Source organism: Chiloscyllium punctatum, chromosome 18, assembly GCF_047496795.1.
Source record: "Chiloscyllium punctatum isolate Juve2018m chromosome 18, sChiPun1.3, whole genome shotgun sequence".
Lineage (NCBI taxonomy): Eukaryota > Metazoa > Chordata > Chondrichthyes > Orectolobiformes > Hemiscylliidae > Chiloscyllium > Chiloscyllium punctatum.
Genome location: NC_092756.1, coordinates 46,682,330 through 46,688,725, shown reverse-complemented (window position 1 = coordinate 46,688,725; position 6,396 = coordinate 46,682,330). Strand labels below are relative to the sequence as shown.

General features: G+C 45.4%; 1 long non-coding RNA gene across 1 annotated transcript; it reads left to right on the top strand.

Annotated features, from left to right (window-relative positions):
- Positions 1-707: 707 nt before the first annotated feature.
- On the top strand, positions 708-3,364 carry LOC140488933 (uncharacterized). Its single transcript, XR_011963068.1, has 3 exons — positions 708-741; positions 837-917; positions 3,314-3,364. It is a non-coding gene; the product is annotated as an uncharacterized lncRNA (long non-coding RNA).
- The last annotated feature ends 3,032 nt before the right edge of the window (positions 3,365-6,396 follow it).

Genomic DNA, 6,396 nt, shown 5'->3' with positions numbered 1-6,396 from the left:
TGTATGCAGGAAGTGGGCCCACCTGCAGCTACTGGGAAACTGCTTTTCAGACCTGGAGCTGTGAGTGGACTCACTGTGGAGTATCTGCAATACTAAGAATATTATGGTCAGCACGTTTAGTGAGTTAGTCACACTGCAGGTGAGGGCTACACTGGCAGAAAGGGAATGGGTGACTGTCAGATCACGAAAATAGACAGGAAGGGAGTGTGGAGTCCCCAGTGGTTATCCTCTTCTCAAACAGGTACAGATATACCACTTGGGATTCTGTTGGGAGGTTACGGGTGGGGTAGCCTCTGAGGAAATCAGCAACAGTCAGGTTCATGACATCACAGAAAGGTCTGCTGTACAGAGCGGGAGGAAAGAGATTGGCAGGGCTAAAGTGACAGGAGATTCAATAGTCGATGCACAGACAGGCACTTCTATGGCCACAGACATGAATCCAGGATGGTATGTTACCTCCCTGGTGCCAGGATCCGCAATAGCTTGGATAGGCTATTGGACATTGTGGAGCTGGTGGGTAAACAGCCCATGGTGGTGAAATCTTCTCACTATGAAGACCATGGATCATTTACATTCTCCACTGCTTCCCACTCCTATCTGCTTCGAAAGGAGAATCACAGAGAAACATGGAATAAAATGGGGTCAGAGTCTCTGGTATAAAACTGTTTAATACAGTGCCCCCATCTTATCCATATTGGTCATTATCCATTATTGCGGCGTCTATAGTGCCATCCGACCAAGGTGATCATTTTTTAAAATTTTGAAAACACAATTTTATTTTTAAAAAGCTCTCCTGCGCGATTTAAAAATAAATCTCTTTTTGTTTATTCACTCAGTTGATGTGGGTGTTTACCCTGAGGGCAGTTGAGAGTTACCTACATTGCTGTGGGTCTGGAGTCACTTGTCGGCCAGACCAGGTGAGGATGACAGTTTCTTTCCCTAAAGGACGTTAATGAATCAGATGGGTGTTTTCGAAAAATCGACAATAGTTTCATGGTCATCATTAGCCTTTTCATTCTCGAGAATGAATAGCAAGAATACCATCTGGCCATTACCTCCCTTTTTAGCAGAGTTTTTTTTAAAAAAGGTCCCTCGTTCTACATGGACAATTTGTGATAAAATACTCAAATGTCCATGTGTCGGCCTCTCCAAAATGTCACTCAACAGAAACCTGTTTGGGGGGGAAAATATTTGACTTTTTTTTGTGTTTTTTATTTTTCATTTTTGAGGTAAAAGAAACTGAAATGAATCCAAATAAAAATCTTACAACAAGGACATGTAATTTCTGAAGCTGGAGGGGGATTACAGAGACGCTGACGGTAGTGAGGCTGGAGGGGGATTACAGAGACTGGGAGGGTGGTGAGTCTGGAGGGGGATTACAGAGACAGGGAGGGTGGTGAGTCTGGAGGGGGATTACAGAGACAGGGAGGGTTGTGAGGCTAGAGGGTGATTGTTGTCCAAACATCACTGTGGTGCACATGGACTGCAGCATTTCTGGAAGACAGTCTACCACCACTTTATCCAACACAAAGGTGGTCAATAAATACTGGTCTGGGCAGCAAAGGCAACCCCCAGTGAATAAAACCAAGCAGTGACCTCTCTGAGCTGACTGGCTGTGAAGTTATAAACATCTCTGGAAATGGAGTGGACAGAGAAGAGAAACAGTGACATTTCACAGCTGCCCTCCGAGAGTCCTCACCCTTGGAAGTACTCAGAGCCGGGGATCAGCTCAGTGGGTTTCAGTCTCTTCAAACATCAATCTTAGTCTGTTCTACTTTATTAAATCTACAATAGTGAGTAAGGTGAGGGTTTCTTTTTAATGTCTTACAGTCTCTTGATTCAATGTTTAAAATATAAAATGTAAGCATTGTTATTTCGGGCAGTATTTTTCCAGCAGTAAGACTGCCTTTTTCTTGGTCTGGAGATTCTTAAGGCCGAGAGGTGGCCTGTTGTAGAGTGGCGTACTGTTCCTGTCGGATGTGGGAGATTAGGGAGAGTCTCCATGATCCTGTGGTTATGACTGCAGGAAGTATGATTGTAAATCCAGTTGGATCGCATATATTGGTGGAGGAGTGATTAAAGGCAGTGAGGAATTGACAGGAGCCTGGGGGTGTGATAAGGGGCAGTCTCAGGATTGCAGGATACTGCAGATACAGTCAGGTAGGTGGGTTACCTCCAAGAAAGCTAGGAGGTGGTAGGCAGGTAGTACAGCAGTCTTCTATGGCTATCCCCCCCTCTCAAACAAGTATACTGTTTTGGAAAATGTAGTTGGTAATAGACTTTCAGGGAAATGTAACACTGACAGTCAAGTTACTGTGACTGAGACTGGCTCTACTGTAATGTGAGGTATATCCAATTCCACGTGATCAATGGTGATAGGGGACTTTCTAGTCAGGGGCACAGTCTGCCGTTTCTGCAGCTGACTGTGAGACATCAGAATGGGGTGGTGCCTGGGTCAAGGATGACTCGAGATGGTTCAGAATCTTCTCAAAGCGGAGGATAGCCAGTGGGAGGTCATTGTACATTGGTACCAATGGCATGGGAAGGGGGAAGCCTGGGGTCCTGACGAGCAGGGAGATTTGCTCGTGCCACTTGGGAGGCATTAAACCAGTGAGGGATTCAGGGTAATCCTAAAGAGATAGTGAGAAAAGAGGTGAGTCTGAGACTGGTACTGTTCACCAGTCAGACTGTCAAGGCAGCAAGAGCAAGTCACAGAATGAGGTGGGACGGACCAGTTACACTGCATTCATTTCAGTGCAAGTGACCTGACAGGTCAGGCAGATGGGCTCAGGCTATGGTTTTGAATAACATGGCACTGGAATATTATAGCAATTACAGAGGCATCACTCAGAGATGGATAGGACTAACAGCTTAATGTTCCAGGGTATAGATGCTATAGCAAGGTTGGAAGGGGGCAACAGAGCAGGGGGAGTGGCATCTTTGATTAGGGATAATGTTACGGCTGGGCTTCCGGAGGATATTCCTCGGAGTACATCCAGGCAGTTATTTGTGTGGTACAGAAAAATAAGAAAGGGATGATCATTTTATTGGGATTGTATTATAGACCCTCTCTCAAAAGTCAGCGGGGAATTGAGACAACATTTTACCGAGAGATCTCAGTTATCTGTAAGAATAATGTAGTTGCAATGATAAGGGGTTTTAACTTTACCAACATGGTAAAGTGCTGTAGTTTTAAGGGCTTGGATGGAAAGATATTTGTTCAGTGTGTACGATAACATTTCAGATTCAGTTTGTAGGATGTACTTACTAGAGAAGGAACAAAACCTGACCTGTTTTCTTTATTCATTTACAGGATGAGGCTGTCACTGGCTCGGCCAGCATTTATTGTTGCGTTTACCCAGAGGGCAGTTAAGAGTCAACCACGTTGCTATAGGTCTGGAGTCCCTTGCAGACCAGACCAGGTAAGGATGGCACTTTCCTTCCCTAAAGGTCATGAGTGAACCAGATGAGTTTTCCAACAATTGACAATGGATTCCTTGTGGTCACTAGATTATTTTTTCCAGATATTTATTGAATTCACATTCCACCATCTGGGATTCAAACCCAGATCCCCAGATCGTTATCTGGGTCTCTGGATTAACTGTCTAGGGATAATTTCACTCCGTCATCAGGACATGAGGCAGGGTGAGTGACTGAGGTATCAGTGGGGCAAACATCAGCACCAATGATCCCACAGTATTGTGGCTCAGTGGTTAGCGCTGCTTCATCAGCACCAGGGACCTGGGTTTGATTCCAGCCTCAGGCGACTGCCTCTGTTCAAGTTGGCACATTCTCCCCAGTGTCTGTAAGGGTTTCCTTCAGGTGTTCCAGTTTCCTCCCACAGTCCAAAGATGTGTAGGTTAGTTGGATGAACCATGTTAAATTTCCCATCGTGTCTAGATGCAGTATGAGGTTTTGGGATGTGCAGGCAAATCTCTGCCTGATGTGAAAAGATCCTTTTGGGGTCTTGGTCAGAGGTCAGAGGGAGGTGTGGCCGCACGTTTTACATTCCCGTGGCGGCAAGGGAGGGTCAAGGGTGTGGTGCGTGGGTTGGTGGGAGGGTTTGGACCAAACAAGGAAGGCGCAGCGGGAATGGTCTCTGCGGAACACAGATAGGGGTTGGAGAGGGAAATATGTCTCTGGTGGTGGGGTCTGGCTTTAGGTAGCAGAAATAACAGGTTAATGCACTGTATCTGGAGATTAGTGGGGTCGAAGGTGAAGACCGCAGGGTTATATTCTTTATTGTAGCTGGAGGGGTGGGGTAAAGGCAGAGGTGCGGGAAGTGGAGGGTATGTGTTGGAGGGCATTGTTGATCAAGTCAGAGGAAAATTACGGTCCTTGAAGTCGGCCTTTCTGGGATGTCCTGGAATAGGATCCAAAGAGATTAAACAAATATATCACAGACGAAAGATTAACTGGACCAGAGAATAGGACACCTTAAAGGTCAACAAGGCTGTCTATGGAACCACAGGGGGTGCGAAAGATATGCAAATATTTCACGTCATTTTTACTGGAGAAGTATATGGAAGCTCGAGAGTTTGGAGAAATAAACAGTGATAACTTGAAAAGTGTCCATGTTACAGAGGAGGTGGGACTGGATGTCTTAAATCACATCAAGGTGGGTAAAGCCCTGGAACCTGATCAGGTGTATCCTGGAACTTTCTGGAAATCTAGGGAAGTGATTGTTGGGCCTCACCTGAGGTATTTGTATCGTTGATGGCGACAGGTGAGGTGCCATTATTTTAAAAAGGTGGTAAGGAGAGGCCATGGAACAAGAGAACAGTGAGCCTGAAGTCAGTGGCAGGCAAGTTGTTGGAAGGGATTCTGATGGACAGATATCCTTCTATTTGGAAAGGTAGGGAAGAACAGGGAGAGTCAATGTGGCTTTGTACATGCACAATTGTATCTCACTAACTTGAGTGAGTGTTTTGAAGTGACAAAGAAAATTGATTAAGCCAGGCAGTTTATATGGACATTCAACAAGGTTCTACAAAGCAGACTGGTTCGCAGGGTTAGATAACATGGAATGCAGGGAGAGCAAGCCATTACAAAACTGCCTTGAAGGTAGGAGACAGAGGATGATGGAGGGTTGCTTTGCGGACTGGAGGCCTGTGAGCAGCAGTGTGCTGCAAGGATGGATATTGGGCCCTTAAATAAATGACTTGGATGTGAATATATGAGGTATGGTCAGTAGGTTTACAGAAGACACCAAAATTGGAGATGTAGTGGATAGTGAATATGGTTAGTTCAGAATACAACAGGATCTTGATCAGATGGGCCATTGGAGCAAGGAATGGCAGACGGAGTTCAATTTAGATAAATGCGAGCTGTTGTATTTTGGAAAGGCAAATCAGGACAGGACGTATGCACTTAATGGAAAAGTCCTGGGGAACATTGCTGAACAAAGGGACCTTGGAGTGCAGGTTCATAGTTCCTTGAAAGTAGAGTCACAGGGAGGCAGGGGAGTGAATGCAGCATTTGGCACGCTCCCGATTATCGGTCAGTGCATTGAATGCAGCTGTTGTGATGTCATATTGTGGCTGGACAGGGCACTGATTACAACTCTTCTGGAATTCTGTTTTCAGTTCCAATCTCCCTGTTCTTGGAATAATGTTGAGAAACTTGAAAGGGTTCAGAAAACATTTGCAAGGATTTTACCAGGGTTGGACGGTTTGAGCTATTGGGAAAGGCTGAATAGGCTGGGACTATTTTCCCTGGAGAGTTGGAGGCTGAGAGTTGATCTTATAAAATCATGAAGGGCATGGATAAGGTGAGCAGTCAGGGACTTTTTCCCAAGTTCGGTGGGTCCAGAACGAGAGGGTACAGGCATAATGTGAGAGGGAAAAGATTTAAAAGGGATCTAAGGGGCATCTTATTCATGTTGAGGGCATTGCAAGTCTGGAATGAACTGCCAGAGGAAGGCTAGTACAATTGCAGCATTTAAAAGGCATCTGATTGGGTACATGAAGAGGAAGGTTTTAGAGGGATAAGGGTGAACCTCTGGCAAATGGGACTCCATTAACGCTCTCCGTTATTGGTCAATGCTTTGAATACAAAAGCTGGGATGTCATATTGTGAGTAGACAGGACATTGATTAAGCCACTTCTGGAATTCTGTTTTCAGTTTGAATTTCCCTGTTCTGGGAAGGATGTTGTGAAACTTGAAAAGGTTTGGACAAGATTTACAAAAACGTTGCCAGGATTGGAGGATTTGGGCTACTGGGAGAGGCTGAATAGGCTGGGGCTATTTTCTCTGGAGAGTCAAAGACTGAGGTGACTTCATGGAGATTTATAAAATCACGAGTGGCATGGGTAAGGTGAGCAGCCGGGGTCCTATTTCCTCAGGTTAGGTGGGTCCAAAACTAGAGCACCTGGGTTTAAGTTGAGAGGGCAAAGA